Source organism: Balaenoptera borealis, assembly GCF_965194805.1.
Source record: "Balaenoptera borealis genome assembly, chromosome: 14".
Taxonomy (NCBI): domain Eukaryota; kingdom Metazoa; phylum Chordata; class Mammalia; order Artiodactyla; family Balaenopteridae; genus Balaenoptera; species Balaenoptera borealis.
This window is the reverse complement of record NC_138875.1, coordinates 55,254,503-55,271,679: the sequence shown is the minus strand read 5'-3', so window position 1 is coordinate 55,271,679 and position 17,177 is coordinate 55,254,503. Positions and strand designations below refer to the sequence as shown.

The following is a 17,177-nucleotide window of genomic DNA, read 5'->3' as shown; positions in this document are numbered from 1 at the left end:
ACTGGGACTGTGAGTTTTGTCAAACCCGATAGACAGTTGACTTGGTCAAATGCAGGAATTTAATGTAACCTGAAGACTACCGCAGCCATTGAGAGGAAGGACTGAGGTCAGGGGTGTGCCAGGTCTTTGGCTTTAGTTCAATTAATTTAACTAAAGCAAAGAATTAAAAGAATGAAATAGTTATCATTCTGTATATCTCCTACTGTATAGTGAGAATTTCTGTATACTTACTATTTCGTAGTAATTTTGAACTAGAGAACTGGTATAGATAGTTTTTCAGCATCCTAAATAGGAAGGGAAATTTGTAAGTGGGTGTCATTACCCTGAATGACTGAGGGTGTGGAAGAGGGAGAGAGGCCATTTTGTAAGGAAGAAGCACAGTCCTAATTGTGACCTTGAGGCTGACGGCACGCAGACCTCTTCTGTCCTCCCTCCGCGTGGAGACACGTGCACTGGAGTGTGGGAAGGGCCTCCAGATCTACCCAGATGTGCAGAATAATCAGGGAATGAAACCACATGAGCAGAGGGCTGAGAAAACAGTGTGGCCAATACCTGATTATTAGTCAATATTATCTTCAATTAAAAAAAAAACTTTGGGGGGCTTCCCTGGTGGCGCAGTGGTTGAGAATCTGCCTGCTAATGCAGGGGACACGGGTCCGAGCCCTGGTCTGGGAAGATCCCACATGCCACGGAGCAACTGGGCCCGTGACCCACAACTACTGAGCCTGCGCATCTGGAGCCTGTGCTCCGCAAAAAGAGAGGCCGCGATAGTGAGAGGCCCGCGCACCGCGATGAAGAGTGGCCCCCGTTTGCCGCAACTAGAGAAGGCCCTCGCGCGGAAACGAGGACCCAACACAGCCAAAAATGAATAAATTAATTAAAAATAAAATAAAATAAAATAACAAATGTTCAAGTACAATTGGTGTCTAAAAAAAAAAGAATTCCCCCACCCTTTGTATCTAATCAAGTTCCTTTCAAAAAAAAAAAAAAAAAAAAACTTTGTCAAAAACCCTGTGACTCATGCTTAACTCTTCGAGTTTTTTTTTTCATTCCCTGCTTTTCAAAATTAACCAATTAATCAATTTAGGGCCAGGAAGGAGAAGAACAACCCCTTTCCCTGATTTTTGGCCAAGAATTTCCCCTAAATGATGTGCAATGATAAAGTTGTAGTCTTATCTGTAATGTATGTTCGTGCTTTCATTTTCCCTATCCTCCAATTCGCTGAGAACCTACTTAGGAAAACATTCTGCATGAATTATTTTGTGCATATTGTAAAAGCCATTTGAAATAACTTACATGAAATATGGGCGATGTGCTTGAGAAAAATTGAATGATAAGGTTTCTAAAAATCCCACGTTGTTTTTGGGAAAAGCAATCGACTCTGCAAATACGTTGAAAACAATAGAAAAATATGAAACAAAGAGGAGTGCGTTTTCAGATAAAAGTACATGCAAATGACGTGACAAATTTGCTTGAACCCAGTAAAAGACAGAGCAAAACAATGAGACTAAATGGATTACAAATAAAGAAACCATGACAAAAGTACTCTAAAATAGTACTTTCTTCTTAAAAATGAAGATTTTTATGCTGTATTAATCAGGGTTTTCCAGAGAAACAGAACCAACATAAATGACTTATTATAGGAATATGTATATATATGACTTATTATAGGAATTGGCTCACGTGGTTATGGAGGCTGAGAAGTCTCATGATCTGCTGTCTGCAGGAAAGTCAGTAGTTAAATTCAGTCTGAGTTGTAGGGCGTGAGAATGGGGGATGTGGGGAGACAGCTGTATAATCCTGAGTTGAGTCTGAAAGCCCGAGAGCCAGGAGCTCCTACGTATGAGGGCAAGAGAAGGTTGATGTCCCAGTTCAAGCGACAGAGCAAATTCGTCCTTCCTCTGCCTTGTTTGTTCTATTTGGACCCTCAATGGACTGGATGATGCCCACCCACACTGGGGAGGGTGAGCTCCTTGACACAGTCTGCTCAGTCAAATGCTAATCCCTCTGGAAACACCCACAGAGACCCACCCAGAAATAACGTTTTACCAGCAATCTGGGCATCCCCTCGCCCAGTCAGGTAGACACATAAAATTCACCATCACATCTGCAAAATCATCCTGAGATGAGAGTTGTAAAATACTGGATATAGAGAGACAATAAAAGCTACTTTGGGAATCTTATGTTCATTACCTGTACTGGGAGCAGAAATACCCAATTCAAAGGTGTAACTAAACATTATCTGTTGTTATGGTGTTATTGGACGGAAACATAAGCAAGCAGGGTTACAATACAGTGGTACTTAGGAGGTGAAGGTGGGTGTTTTAAGAGGACCGTCTGACCAAAGGGACATTAGAGAATGAAGGGGGACATACCCTCACTCAGACAGTTTTGTTTTACCTGGGGTGACTGCCCAAATAAAGGTCTGGTTGATAAGAATAGTTCAGAGGCTGCTCCATCACCTGGAGCAGAAGCTTATACAGAATTCCAGACACTCTTTAGGACTTGGTTTCATTGGAAACTGCAGGGGGCTTATTTTTGCCTTGGACCTGGGGACACACCAATGATGTGGTGACTGGAGGGGGCCTTAGCCAGGCAGGCATTTGACTCTTCTCCCAGGAAGGGGAGACAATCGTGCCCATAGACCCCTCACAAGCTGACATGTCTTACTTCTGCTTTTGGTCAAGCTGGATCTTGTCTGCTTCTAAATTGAGTTTAGATCTTCAAGTCTCTGACATCCTTCATCCTCCTTAGAAACTTGCACAGGAATCCTGAAGCAATAGGACAACTCAGAGGTTGTATGCCAATGAAGAGTAGCAGAATACGCCACTCCCAAATATGCTTCCCCTACACCCCAAACAGGCATACCAGCATGGTCAGAATGCATGTTGGTTGCAGGAAAGGAGAATTTTCTAAAACCTCCAGTGCTTTCAAGATTACTTAGAACTATTTTGGTTGCCAATGACAGAAATTCAACTCAACCTAGCTTAAAAAACAAAGAGGAGTTTTTAGAGTGATAACAGGAGTATATTCTGTAATCCAGGTTCCAGGATGAGACCACAAGAAGGAACTGAAGCAATGTGTGGGCCCAGGAATGGCTACTGCTGTCTACATCTTTTGCCTTAATGCCTCATTGGTTATCAGTGTATCAACTTCGTTCAATATATATGATTTAGCTTATATTAACATTTCGTGATACTTGTCTAAAGCCCTTCTGCACCTCTATGTTGAATAATAACTATTCTGAATTTTTTTGAAAACTTGCAAAAGTTATTTATTCAGAGATTGCTAAGGAGTCAGCCTCCATCACTTGTGTTTTGTCAGAGACTCAAATGCAGGCAGAGCAGTAGGCAAACTTTATAGTGGAAAAAAAAAAAGAAAGCTTCAGCCATGCTCTGATTGAAGGCTGTTGGCTGGGGAAGCTACATATATGCAGACTAACTAGAAGTGAGTATTCTATGTGATTAGTTGGGGGTGCAGAGTTGGCTCAGTCTAGATGGTTCTAAGTTGGAAGCGAGATTGAATCCTCTCATATCATTTTTAATGTTCCTATCTGTATTTGGGGGCACTTAAATATTACATAAATTGTATCATAGGATGCACACATTTTCCAATTTTCTATTTTATCCCCACTTGAAATTATTTTTGAGTCGTTTGTTGACATTCACAGCTATAGTTGATTCATTTTAAGTAATCTGTAGTATCTGTTGCAAGAATAAGTTGTCGTCCATATTCAGTTGTGTACTATTTTCTGTGATTACAAAGATTGAGGGAAACATCTTTGTGCACCTGAGTGAGCATGTTTTCTGGAAACATTCTAGAATTGGAACTGTAAATACATAGATTTTGTGCCTCTCATCTTTGGCTTTACTAGGTATTTCAAAATTGTTCTTGAAAATGGTTGCATAAATTTACCTTTTCACCAGCTGTGTATGAATCTCTTCAGCTCCACATGCCACCCAAGCTATTTTTTACCCATTAGAAGGAAATTAGATGATATCTCATTTTTATTTTCTCCTTGATTTTGAGAGAAGTGGAACATCTTCATATATTTATGAAATAATTCATGGGTCAAAATGTACCACATTGTAAATTGGAAAATGTTAGAACTGATCACCAATGAAAGCATTAAAATATGTTGGACTCAGTGAAAGTACCAAAGAAAGATACCTTTTCTGCTTTAGCTCTGGGTGGACAAAGAGATTCTCCCCTGCGTATTCTACTCGCAGTTCTGTGCCTCACATGAATTCAAGTTCACAGGATACCCACGTGGTCCAGGAAGCCTGTAGTGTGCTGAATGTGGGGCTGGAATGAGGTGGTCTCCAAGAGAGTTTGGGATATTGTTTTCCTGCTCCTTGTATATATTTTTGTTGGTGGTGGTAGTGGTTTCCAGCTTTATTGGGATATAATTGACATATAACATTGAATAAGTTTAAGGTGTATGATGTGTTGATATGACACACTTGTACATTGCAAAATGAGTAGGACCTTAGTGTTAGCTAACATGTTTATCCCATCACATAATTACCATTTCTTTTTTGTGGTGAGAAATCCTAAACAGCACATTATAAATCCCATTGCTCTCATCTTGGCCAAGAATCAAACATCAGACATCTAGACACCCCCAGAGATGAAGCTCGAGCTTTTCCCTCCAGCGGTCAGTCAGCTCTAACCCCACCCCTGGAATGTCCCCTGTTGGTGGAGTGGGTGGCCCATGTGGGGGAAACAGAAGAGGAGGAGCTTCTGGGCACACACACTAGGTGAACATTGACTTCCCAAATTAGGTTTATTCCTTGGTTTTCTACACCCAGTCTTGGGTTTTAAGAAGATGGAATCCAAAGGCCTGAAAAGAATTTTATATATGTAATGAGAAGAAATTCCTGTCATTCTCTTTTTCTGTGCCAGAAAGACTAATAACTTCAAAAGGCAGCATCTGCCTCCCCCTGCATGCCTGTGTCCTATCTGTAATGGTTTATCAGAGTCTATACGGAGGCTTACAGAAAATGTAAAAGGAGGACGGCATTCCTGTGATGTCATGATTACCATCAGAAATGCCCTGGGCCTGGAGTCCCTGGGCCTGTTTCTGTAGCCGTTGGTTTGCTCTCTAGCTACTGGAAATAGCTTGTTTACCTTCTCCCTGTCCTCACAGACTATTTCTGTTGAGGTCTTTATTTCCCACCTCAGGCTTATTTTTAAATCAGAACAAAACTCTTAGAACACTGGTTATAGCCTGCTGTGTCCTTCAAGCTATTATATAACTACCTTGGCTTTTCAAAGCTTTTAAAGTTAGCTAAAAAGGCAAGAAAACAAGCTGGTGTGACACAAGAAGGAGGAGGTGTAGAATTTTGAATAGTTCGCAAAAAAAAGACAAAGAACAGAACTGATACAGGGCTTGAATTTTAGTACCAGAGTAGATCAATTGATAATGACACCTGTAGCAGTGGAAAGAGCACAATTATTGATTAGCAGAGTGTAATAATTAATTGTTGGTAATGACCAGGGCAACAACAATAGCTGCCATCTGTTATTTATTTAGTATGAGTCAGGCATGGTCCTCTTTTAATACACCACTTCATTCAATCTTCACAATAATCTTATGGTGTAGCTACTATTACAAGATGAGAAAACAGAGGCTGACTAAAGTTAACTTACTTGCTCAACATCATAGAGAAATTTTGCCATAAATATGGCAGCAAGGGATAGTAGCACACGTCATGCATTTGAGTTGATCTTTGAGTTTTAAATTTATTGCAAAAAGAGCTATATCTATTGCAGGGGTTGGTAAACTACAGCCAGTGAGCCAAATGTGGCCTGTTGCCTAGTTTTGGAAATAAAATTTTATTGGTCCACAGCCACACCCATTCACTTATATATTATCTGGAGTTGCTTTCCCACCACAATGGTGGAAGTGAGTAGTTGTGACAGAGATATTGTGGCTTGCAAACACTAAAATATTTACTATTTAGCCCTTCCAGAAAGTTTGCCTAGCCCTGCCCTCCTGTCCTCTTCCTTTAGAGCCTTTTGGAGAAAACGTGCTTTTATTTCTTCCTTTGCATTCTTTCATGTTGGATCCTAATATCCAGCCTATAGTTGGAGGTTGAATATTCTTCCTGGATGATTCTCCAGCTACTTTGAGAATCTCCATTCTGCTCAAGATAGTTCAAGTTTCACAGTTGCCCTCTTTCAATCTGCTTGGTAAAGTCCCTGATACAGTCCTATAGTTTTTCCCTAAGGCTACAAACAGTATATTTTACTTTGCAACCTCCCAACAGGGGATTCTTGTTGATGCCAGGGCCTCTGAAGGAGAAAATTTTTTTAAAGTCTGAGTGTCCATGTTATTTTGCTTTTCACTCACATTATTTTATAGCCCTTCCTCATTTTTTTTTTCATGGTGGGAATTTCAGGAATCAGTACTCAGGTCATGAAATTCTGCTTTCATCACTGTATTTAATCTGCCTTTCTCGCGTGCATGTTTGGTGTCTACAGGGCATCTCTGTTTTGCTGTTTTGGCATGTGTATACAATTCCCAAGAAGAAAAGGGTGAGGAGAACATCCCTCCCAGAGAAAGGTGTCACACTACTCTATGGGACATGACTCACAGCTCCTGGAGGTCAGAAACCTTAGCCATCTTATTCTTAGCTTATTCAGGCCCAGCACTTAGCAGCCTGGCTCACTGTTTGTTCAATGAATGAATAGAGGATGAGGAAATGAATGAATGAGTGTAAAGGAACACTCCGAGTATTGAGATGACTAAGTTGGTTTTTGCCTATGGTTCCACTAATTCCCAAACCTTCTGTTCAGCATCCCACCAGGCTTGGGGACCAATTGAATCTCTAGGTAGAAAAAATATATGGAGTGTTGGTTCTAGAGTTTGACCCATCATTAATTATTTTGTTGCTATCCATTGTTATTTTGACTTTATGTCATAACCTAAAAATATTTCAAAATCCTTGGAACTAATTAAAACAGAGAGAGTTTTGTTGAAGAAACTGAAGCTAATGACCTGAAGGCATGCACCAGGCTTTCTGGAAGAGTGTTTATTAGGAGAAACGCACGGGGAAGAAGTGTCTGCTTTTCTGCTGCTCATTGTTTCCCAGACGGTGCACAGGGATCTAGCAGGGCCAGACGTCAGACCTTGGGAGAAGGATCTGACTAGGGGTGGATGATTGGAGAAGCAGCAGTTCCTCCCTGGTCTGATCAGGGGCTGAGTCCAGGTCTTGTGGTCATAACCTCAGCAATCTGCCTTGACTGCTGGCCTGCACATGGCTGTCACAGATTTCTCTGGATCTCTGCCAGTTGCTGACTCCCTTTCTGGTATGTCCACGTCAGGAAATCAGAGAATCAAGTGGAACAAGTTGACCTTTACCTGTTAGTCCGCACCCCTAAGCTCAAGGAGCACATGGTGCAGGCTGGAAAATGTCCATCTGGCTGTGGGGCTGGCCAGGTGGTAGCAACAGAGTTCTGTGGACAAGTTTGGCTCTGCAGCTGCAGCATGAGGTCAGGAACACAACAGGGCAGACGAATTATATGAGACAGGGTGAAGGTAATATTTTCAGCTCTGGACTTTTGGGCAATCAATTGCTACCCAGAAAAGAAAAGCCTGAAGATTGGAGTCCATCTGCAAGCTGATGGACGTTGTGTTAAGATTCCCCAACTGCTGAGAACATCATAGTAAGGAAATAAAGAAAAGTGTGGAAGGGATATCTAGAATGAAGGACATTTCATTGGTTAATTGGCTGATGGATGGATATCCCAACAGTAAGTTTCATCATCCCTTTAACTCTTGAATTGTGCATTTTCAGTCAAAATGTCTTCCTTAACTATCACCCCCCAGGAAGCAATCCCGTACTGCTTGACCACTTTGCGACCTTGGTATCATGTGAAGAATATACAATTTTGTAATCTGGGTCCTCCTCACCCTCATCTTCTGGATATTATTTATCTTACACACTATGAGGTTAGTCTGTTTCTGTTTCCTCACTGGTCATGGAAAGCACCTCTCATATCCTCTCATTTTATTTTTTAATAAAACTGGGCTGAGGACATCATCAATCATGTTACATCCGACTTTTCATTTTAAAACCTGTGACCACATAAGCCTACAAGAGGTGGTTCCTTGTGGAGGCTCACAGGATAGTTCTATCCGTTCTTTTTGTTCCCCTTGGCTACGATTTCTTTCCCAGGGAAGACGATTGTCACATGGAAAACATGTCTTAGCCTCCCACACTCTTTGCTCTACGTAACTGGGCAGGTAGTGGTTCTGTGTCACCCTGAACTCACCATTCTGTCTCAGGAAGAGAGTCAGGGAAATGGCCTTACTTGGATAAAATCATCTAATATTTCCGCTGTAAGGTGTTCGTTGTTCTGAGCTACTTTCTACTCTCCTGGGTGCTGGCTTATCTTCTCCCTTAGTGAAATCTGTCCCCTCCTGGGCAACTTCCTCCAAGCTTGTTAATAACCAGAGATATTTTCCCAGGTGACAATCTCTTGTCCCATCTCCTTCCTGCAAGCCTCTTGTTCGTGGTGGATCCCTGAACAGCAGATCCTGAGGAATTTCATCAAGAATTCTCATTTTTTTCCTTTCTGTCAGAGAAGGTTTTCCCATCCTGGGGTATTCTTTCTAAGGCCACTGGTGACAGCCACAGAGCGTGAGTGATCATTAAGAGCAAGTGGAGAATTTTATTGTGGACTGTTGGCTGCGTGTGCCAACCCAACCATGGATGTGATCTTCCATTTGGAACATCTTGGAAGTGAGGTGGAAGGCATCCAGCTTCATTGTCCTTTCATTTCAAATCCACTGTCAGCGAAGAAGAAATCAGAAGTGACTGGTCCTTTGGAGGAGGGTTCTAGGTAATTGGAGGGCAAGTTAATTTCCTTTTTCCTTTTTTTGTTCTTAAATGAAGTAGCTTTTAGTTTAGTCTCTTTTTTTTCTTCTTTCTTCCTCCCTCCTTCTTTCCTTCTTCCTTCTTTCCTCCCTCCCTCTCTCTCTTTCTTTCTTCCTTTGTTTCTTTCTTTCTTTCTTTCTCTCTCTTTCTCTCTCTCTCTCTCTTTCTTTCCCTCCCTCCCTCCCTTCCTTCCTTCCTTCCTTCCTTTCCTTCTTTCTTTAACTGAAACTGAAGTTGGTGTCTAGGGAGAAAAAATGACTTTCCTAAGATCACATACCTCACTAGGAACGTAACTGAAGCTAGAATCCACATCTCTGACCTGTGACCCACTCTGCCTGGATAGTGGCCAGTAAGGTGATTGCAGAATTGTACCCGTGACTTTGTTATAGATTCGTGTGGAAATTCGACTGTCCCTTCCTCATGCTGGCTCTACAACTTAGGAGTCATGGAAACTTGGGCAAGCCACTTAGCCATTCCAGATTTCAACTTTTCACCAGTAAAATATATATAATAATACCTTCCTGAAAAATAAAATCTAAAAATATTTGTGAAATGTTCCACATTTTTAAGGGCACTATAAAATGTAAGTTGTTGTTTGGTGGGGGTACCATGACTCAAAAGATACTTCTGTTGTCATAACTGGAGTTCCAGCCTACATTTTATTTGAAAATACAAATTTAAGATCGTCTCAGAAATTTTATCCAAGGGCCTTATAGCTGACCTTCATTGTTGTCTCTTCCGAGATTTATTTTTCTCTTTGTATAACTTTCCTAATAATGGCTCAAAAATGCAAATGATTCTCCAATGAATCTGTATTCCCTTGTGTCTCAGGGAAGATGGTAGCTCATTACCAAGCTGGAGCTAATTTCCTCATGCTAATAAAGCCACATCACATGGGTTTACACATTTGTACTCATGAGAAGAGAACAGTTGACAGAACCTCAGGGCCCCGATGGCCTTCAATGGGCATTCCCCCAAGAACCAAAGAAACTCTATTGGTGAAGATTTAAAAACACAAGTGAGGTTGTCTAACCATAAGCCTTATTAAAAGGTGTGGATGAAATTCCTGAAAGAAATTCCATGCAACAGTCAAAGCTGACATAAAAAGAATAAGGTTCTGCCTGGTCTGCTAAACCCAAGCCTATAGAGTCTTTCCCCAATACCTGAAGACTTCACCCAAAACTCCAGCCAGACGCTGAGAATCAGCTTTACTCAGTGCCTTTAAGTCCCTGCCTGCTCCTGTGCTACTGGTCACAGAAAGAGAGCCCCTACCTCTCTGGAGGGCAATTTGTTTACACTCTAATCTTATGTTTCCTTGAGTCAAACGCTTTTTTTTTTTTTTTTTTTGATAAAATAAAACCACAGCATGTGACTATAAAAAGGAAAGCACAAAAGAAAACCAAGTGGCAGCAGTCATGCAGATTACAGTTCAGACACAAGAGGGTCAAATGGTGAATCCAGAAGAATTAAACACTAAACGGGAGCAAACTCAGTGCTATTTCTGGGCTGTCAGGCATTGAGGGGAAAAACCAGTGTGCTTCTGGCTACATCCACTGAAATTCCTGCTACCTTACTTCACCTCATTTTATTCATCTCACATCACTTCTCTTTCCTGACAAGTTGTTCCTCATATTTACCATTCACCTCAAGCCAAAAGCTCCATCCTGTCTCTTATTAATCTTAGCAGATGTAAAATCCACTTCCACTGAGAAACATAAGGCTACCTGAACTTCTTTTCTCTCAGCTTCAAAATGTTTGCTCCCACCTGCCTTCCCCACAAAGAACACTCTGGTCAGTATTCTTTCTTTTTAATCCCTTTTCCTTTTCAAGGTGAGTTCTGCTCTCTGTGCTAGATCATAATCCGTATTTTTTTTGACCTCATCTAAATTTTGCTTCAGAAATTAATTTCCTCTCTTGTTTGCATATATGATAATTTCCTTTCAACTAAATTTTCTCTCTTTTTAAAAGTAAAACCTTAATAAAAAAGATAGCCTTAAGAAAATTCTTGGCCATTGCAAATCATTCACTCTCTCCCTTCCTGCACTCTAAAACTTCACAGAACTGTACCCTATACATACTGCTTACGCTCCCTCATCCTCCACCCTAGATTCAGGTCAAACTCATATTCCAGAATGAAAATGTTAAACCACATGCAAAAGGAGTAATGCAACTGCAATCTGAATTTTGCACAATTGATCTCTATCAACATCTCCTTTGGTCTCTGCTAGACGTCCACCTCTAGTCCCCGTGGTCCATTTTCCATATTGCTGCCTATGCTTGGCTGCATTTTAGCCTCTGAAATCCCAATTCTCTTCAGCATATTTCCCTTTCCTCTCACAGGACCTTGTCAGGTTACCTGTGCTGTAATCACTGGGCCAGTCTCAGAACCCACACCTGGCTTGACCAGTGTTGCCTGGAGTTCTGGGCTTTCCCCTCCCCCACAAAGCACAATTCATACAAAACTCTTTACTCAACAGTTAGCGATTATCTATTCATGAAATCTGATGGCTGTATTTTTCTCTATTCACCCTTCTTGCCTTCTCTGCCTTATTGGATGTTATTGACTACCTGCTTCTTGACTTTTGCCTTCTCTCAAACTCTATGACTGTGATGCTTCTATTTTTCTGACTTCCCCATCATTGACTTCATCTCTGCCTTCCCAACCTCCCCCAAAATTTCCCTCAACTTCCTTTTTCCAGTCTTACTACATGTTTTCTCTATAAGTTGTCATTTATCTGATTAGCTCCAACTATTACTCCAAAGAATTCAGGCCTCTGATTTTTTTTTTCATATTCTCTCATTTTTGGCCTATGATCCTCCTCAATCAGTTTCTTGTACCTCACTCCCCCATCCATTCTTGCTGCCCAAGTCTAGTTCCAACTTTCCTCACTCCTCTTTGTAGTCCTGTTCCTAGAGGGTCATGTGACTTCTAATTGCTCTCCACTTCAATTCATCATGAAATGCAAATTAACTTCCTAGATCTTGATTTTGATTCCAGACCCTTTTCCTAAAAAAACAAAATAACACACTGTTTTATATCAAACTCCTTAAACTTCCATTTAAAATCCCTCACACTCTAATACTGCCTACTCTACTATTTGTTATTTCATAAATCCTTTGGCCAGTGGCCCTGCTCACTCCTGTTTCTTCATAGAAGAAATTTCATACATGTTGCCTAAATTATTAATTTGTGCTGTTCTACAATTTGCTGCTTTGTATAGAACTCAGAACCAGTCTTGAGGAATTAGCATTCATAGAAATAGAAATTATTTTGGGTTCATCACATCTATAATCCTCATATAGTCTCCCACACAGGCAAGACTCCAGTGTGACTTAGTTACTACTTGTCCCTTCCTGTTTTATATTGCTGTAATTACACTTCTATATGTATACAATAGCAGTTGACTCATAGCATGTTGTCAGAAAGTTACTGCATGCTCATGACAGCAAGTAGGTATTTGAGAGGGAATAAGACAGTGCATTTGGACATGGGCAAGGATAGCTTAGTGTCCTTATTAGCTGTTGCTTATTGTTGTTGTTCTTCTTCTAAAATAAAACACCTTACTTCCAACTTTGTTTCAAAAGATTGTTTCTTCTGCACTGAGCAGAATCTTCAAGACTAAACCATTCTGCCTATTGGATAGGCAGATTGATAATGAAGCATGTAAAATAATGCAGCATGTGGGAATCCTACCATATTTTTGTAAGTCATATATTTCATTTTATGAGTATTTTTGTGATTAAAAAATCCTGCTGATTATAGGAAATTTTAAAAGGATATAGATAATAGATACATAAAATAAAAAATTACTCATTATTCACAATCTCAGTGCCCATAAATAGCCTTAGCCATAGTCATTGTTGGCATTTTGGTTATACTAATCAAATATACATATATAGATATACATATCTATATCTATATATCTATAGATTAGATAGATAGATAGATAGATAGATAGATAGATAATGTGTATATCTCCAAACTTCCCCAAGTCCTCCCTGGCTAAGAGGTACAAGTAAGGTCATATTATCAGTTATGCTCAGTTTTTGTGGCATCTTTCCCACCTGTACAGCTTTAGGGACCAAGCCCTCTATCCAGCAAGTCTTCCCTTTCTAGTATGCTCTAGTATGCTTCCCTTTCTAGTATGCTCTAGTATGCTTTCTAGTATGCTTATAGAGGGCAGATTTCATGTGCTCTGAGTGATTCACTGCCGTCACTGCTCTGGATTTTGTGTGGGAGTCTTTGGGTACATGTCCCCATGTCATTATGCTCAACACCTTCAACTGTTGAAGGTACCATCATTCTGGAAAGGTCTCACAGCAGAGTTCTTTGCATTGCAATATATTACACAGGTGAGTCAACCCTCTTTATTTGTGGGAGAGGGCAGATTTGATAAATGACCTTTTCTTCCCCATGACAGTGAGGCCAGCAGGTTGTTCCACTGGGAACAGAATCAATTAACAGCCATCACTGGAAACTCAAAATTTCTTCAGCCCTCTTGTCTACATGTGATTTTTATTGATTTTATCTGAAATCTATTTGACATACTGTCTTAGTGGCCATAACCTTTATTTCCTGACATTTAGTTGCTTAGATGTGCCTCTGTTTCCACAGCCTAGATGCTATCTACTTTGATTAACATTATGAATTCCTACATGAAGAAGCTCCTATTATGAAAGAAATATTAAGAAATTAGTGACAAACAAAGGCATAAGGCAATGCTGGTTGAATGATAAAATTAACAAAATTGTATGTTTTCAGCAACTGGATAGAACTTTCTGTGCTTATTTTAATTGCCACAATCCTGTATAAACACGTATATACATATTGGCTAGTAATAGTACTTGAGTAGGATTCAAAATGGATTGGATGACTAGGATGCTGTTGATGAGACCACTGCCAACATAGAAGGAAATGTGTGCTGTGCTGAAGGACTCCATCACCTGCTGGTCCTGACTTTGTTCAAATTGAGAATAAAGATACCAGGGAACACTGGTCAAATTTGTATATGCCATGAAGCTTTGATGAGTGGTTGATCCATACCGAAAAGGATGCTGTCACTAATCAAATAAATAAGCATAAATAATTGTCAAAGTCTAAGAGGATAACACTGGATAGGAATAAATTTCCTAGGCTATGCTCCAAAGGGCAATTACACAGACACAGGTCAGAAGAAGTATAGGTTACCAGCAGAGCTTGTGGAGAAAGCCTAGGGCTCTAGTTGGCTCAAATACCTGCGGAAATAAAATGCTGCACTCACTATCATGACACAATCTCATGTCATAAATGAAAGTATTTTCACTTTCAATCTCAAAGGAGATTACAACCAAGTTCGTGATGGAAGAGTTAGAATACTGTGTTCTGATCTGGGCACTACACTTCAAGTGGGATGATGAAAGGCCAAAGAGACCAGGATGATGAACTAGCTTAAAACCAAGATATTAGAAAAACAACGGATGGCTCTGAGCTTGCAATAGTGAAAAAAAATTAGCGAAGACATTATAGCTGTCTTCAAACATCAATCCATGCTATGCTTATTCTGTATCGCTCCTGAGAGAAGACAGGGAGAAAGAATTAACATATATTTAGTACCTACCGTGTGCCCAATGTGAGTTAGTTTAATGTACATGTATACAATTTCATTAAAATTTCACAGTAACTTTATGAAGTAGAGTATCTTACAATTGAGAATCCTGAGATGCAGAGAACTTTAGAAATTCTTCAAGGTAATATGCATAGTTAGGGAATACTGAGTTAGAGTTGTAGAATTCGGGTTCTGTGTCAGACACCCATGATTCTCTGAGGAAACAACTTCCCAGCCTCCTCAGTCCATGGGGTTTGGAAGCCTCTGGATTTCCTTCCTAAATCCAGGGGTGAGCATGTAGTCCTGTCCGGCTCAGTCAGAACATAGGGTCTCTGGTTCTCAGTGACTCAATCCATGCATGTGAGATCAATTCTAGGGCCTTTGATGAAGACATTCGGGAAGAATCGTTCTTATTTTTCGGTGGGATTCATGAAGACTAAGATGTAAAATGTAAGCTGCTGGCAGACATTTCGCCACCACTCAGCAAAGAATGGTGCCTGACAGGGATCACCAACACAAAGAAAGCACAACTCACGGTGTCCTGCTAAGCACCTGAAATATATTTTTAAATTTAATCTTTACCATGTATGTGAGGCTGACTCCATTATTATCTTAATTTTGCAAGAGAAAAAAAAAACAGGGTTATTGACAATATTGAGTTCATAATGCTATTCCTAGCAGGCCCAGGATTCGCACCCCACTTTGCCACATTTCTTAGAAATCATTGAATACTGTTTCTATTTTCACTTGAATTTTAAAAATCAAAATAAAACTAAGTACATGATGATTCTGCAGCTCTTTACCTATCAAATCTGATGTTAATTATGGAATTTCATGTTTGTGGGGGTAGATTACAAAAAAATTTAGGTGGGAATGCAAAGTTCAGTTACTCTTTAGAGGAGGTTTACATAAGAGTTCAAAGAGGCCATTTAAATCAACATTTTACTTTTTAATTTTACAGTCCTGCCTTCTTGTCTCTGTCGCTGAGAAAGCCAAAGAAAATTTCTTATTATTTGTTTGCTCTGCCTCTTGCAATGAAATGCATAACGGTTGGCTTTTTGATCATGACCTACTAGCAATTTATGAACACCTAAAGACTAACAACAGGTGCTTAACCATTGTGATTTGCTTGGGAATGAGAAAGAGTGCTAATTGTTCATAGATAAAAATGATTTTTAAAAATATTTATTTATTTATTTATTTGGCTGTGTTGGATCTTCTTTTCCGTGCGAGGGCTTTCTCCAGTTGCGGCAAGCGGGGGCCACCTTCATCGCGGTGCGCGGGCCTCTCACTATCGCGGCCTCTCCTATTGCAGAGCACAGGCTCCAGATACGCAGGCTCAGTAGCTGTGGCTCACGGGCCCAGTTGCTCCGCGGCATATGGGATCTTCCCAGACCAGGGCTCGAACCCGTGTCCTCTGCATTGGCAGGCAGACCCTCAACCACTGCGCCACCAGGGAAGCCCTCAAAATGATTTCTGAAAGAAACTAACACAACATTGTAAAGCAACACTACTCCAGTAAAAATTGATTTGATAAAAAAGATTTCTGAGCTTCTTTTCTAAGTCATAGCTCTGTAGCTAAGAGATTCCACATAGACATGAAGAATTGTGTAAAATCCAGGTGAACAGAGTTCAGGACTCTCTCCTCTTGTGCAAACCATGTCTCTCTAGATCAAGCTGAAACCCCTGCTTAGTGCTTTTGAACCTTCAACTACTAACAAAAAAGTACCCGAGCTCATTATATAGTAAATGCAAAATATTATTGACTCTTTTTTTTCCACATGACACTAAAATCTAAATATCACTACTTTAGTAGCTTGTAATTTGTCACATTTTACCAAGTCTGGTGTCTTTCTCTTTTAAAAGAAATCAATATATTTTAATATTATGTGGTAGAGAGTTTCTGCATTGACAGTCCATTCATCTGCAAGACATTAACTTTCCCGGCTTCCTCAACAGAGCAGTTGAAGTTGAATTAATTAAAAAATACCAATAATGAGAGCATATGAACCTTAAAGATAGATGATATTTAAATATATGACTTTATTATTCATATAGCTCTAGAAAAAATAGAAATATATTATGCACAGATAATTCATTTAGAATGGAAATATGCTATGGTAATCTAGTTCTCGTAATCATTACATTTACATTTCCTTCCCTCCTGCTCCTGCCGGATCCAATGCATAGGGGAGTATTGTCAATTGTCCAATCATATTTGAAGTATGACTACTTTTCCTAAATGCTTGTTGCCCTATTTCCAACACTCAACAGCTAGGCTACTATCATAGTCTTTGAACTAGTCTCCTGCCTTCTTCAATGGACCTCCGATATTTCATTCTTCATACAGTAGCCAGAGAGATGTTAAAAAAATAAATTGGGTTATATTAAAACCCTGTTTAAAATCCTTTCGGGATCCCTATGGCACTTGTGATAAAATTCTAAGTCTGCTTACCCTGTCTCCAAGGTCCTATGTGGTCTTGGCTCTTTCTGACTCTTCAGCTACATGATGTATTTCTCTTCTCCTTGCTCAGCATGTTCCAGCCATAATAGCTTTCTTTCTTCTCCTCAAACAGACCAAGTTCATTAATGCCTTGGGGCACTTCCATCTGCTGCCTCCTCTTCCTGGGATTCTCTTTTCTTATATCTTTTCATGGTTGGCTCCTTATCATTCAGATCACAACTTCTATAGCATCTCATAAATGAC

At 40.1% G+C, this 17,177-nt stretch overlaps 1 protein-coding gene and 1 long non-coding RNA gene across 8 annotated transcripts in view; one reads left to right on the top strand and one right to left on the bottom strand.

Moving 5' to 3' along the window:
• The window catches only part of LOC309610582, a 174,682-nt gene that overhangs the window by 21,858 nt on the left and 135,647 nt on the right, over positions 1-17,177 (bottom strand). For 6 of the 7 annotated variants that reach the window (XR_014234049.1, XR_014234050.1, XR_014234052.1 and 3 more), the window contains one exon: positions 582-15,956. The exons of the other annotated variant lie outside the window; for it this stretch is intronic. This is a non-coding gene — a long non-coding RNA (uncharacterized lncRNA). Of the gene's footprint in view, positions 1-581; positions 15,957-17,177 lie in introns of those variants that run through there. 7 annotated transcript variants of the gene reach the window in all.
• LOC309610552 (uncharacterized protein) overlaps positions 1-17,177 on the top strand; it is a 386,618-nt gene that overhangs the window by 291,527 nt on the left and 77,914 nt on the right. The gene's annotated exons all lie outside the window — the stretch shown is intronic.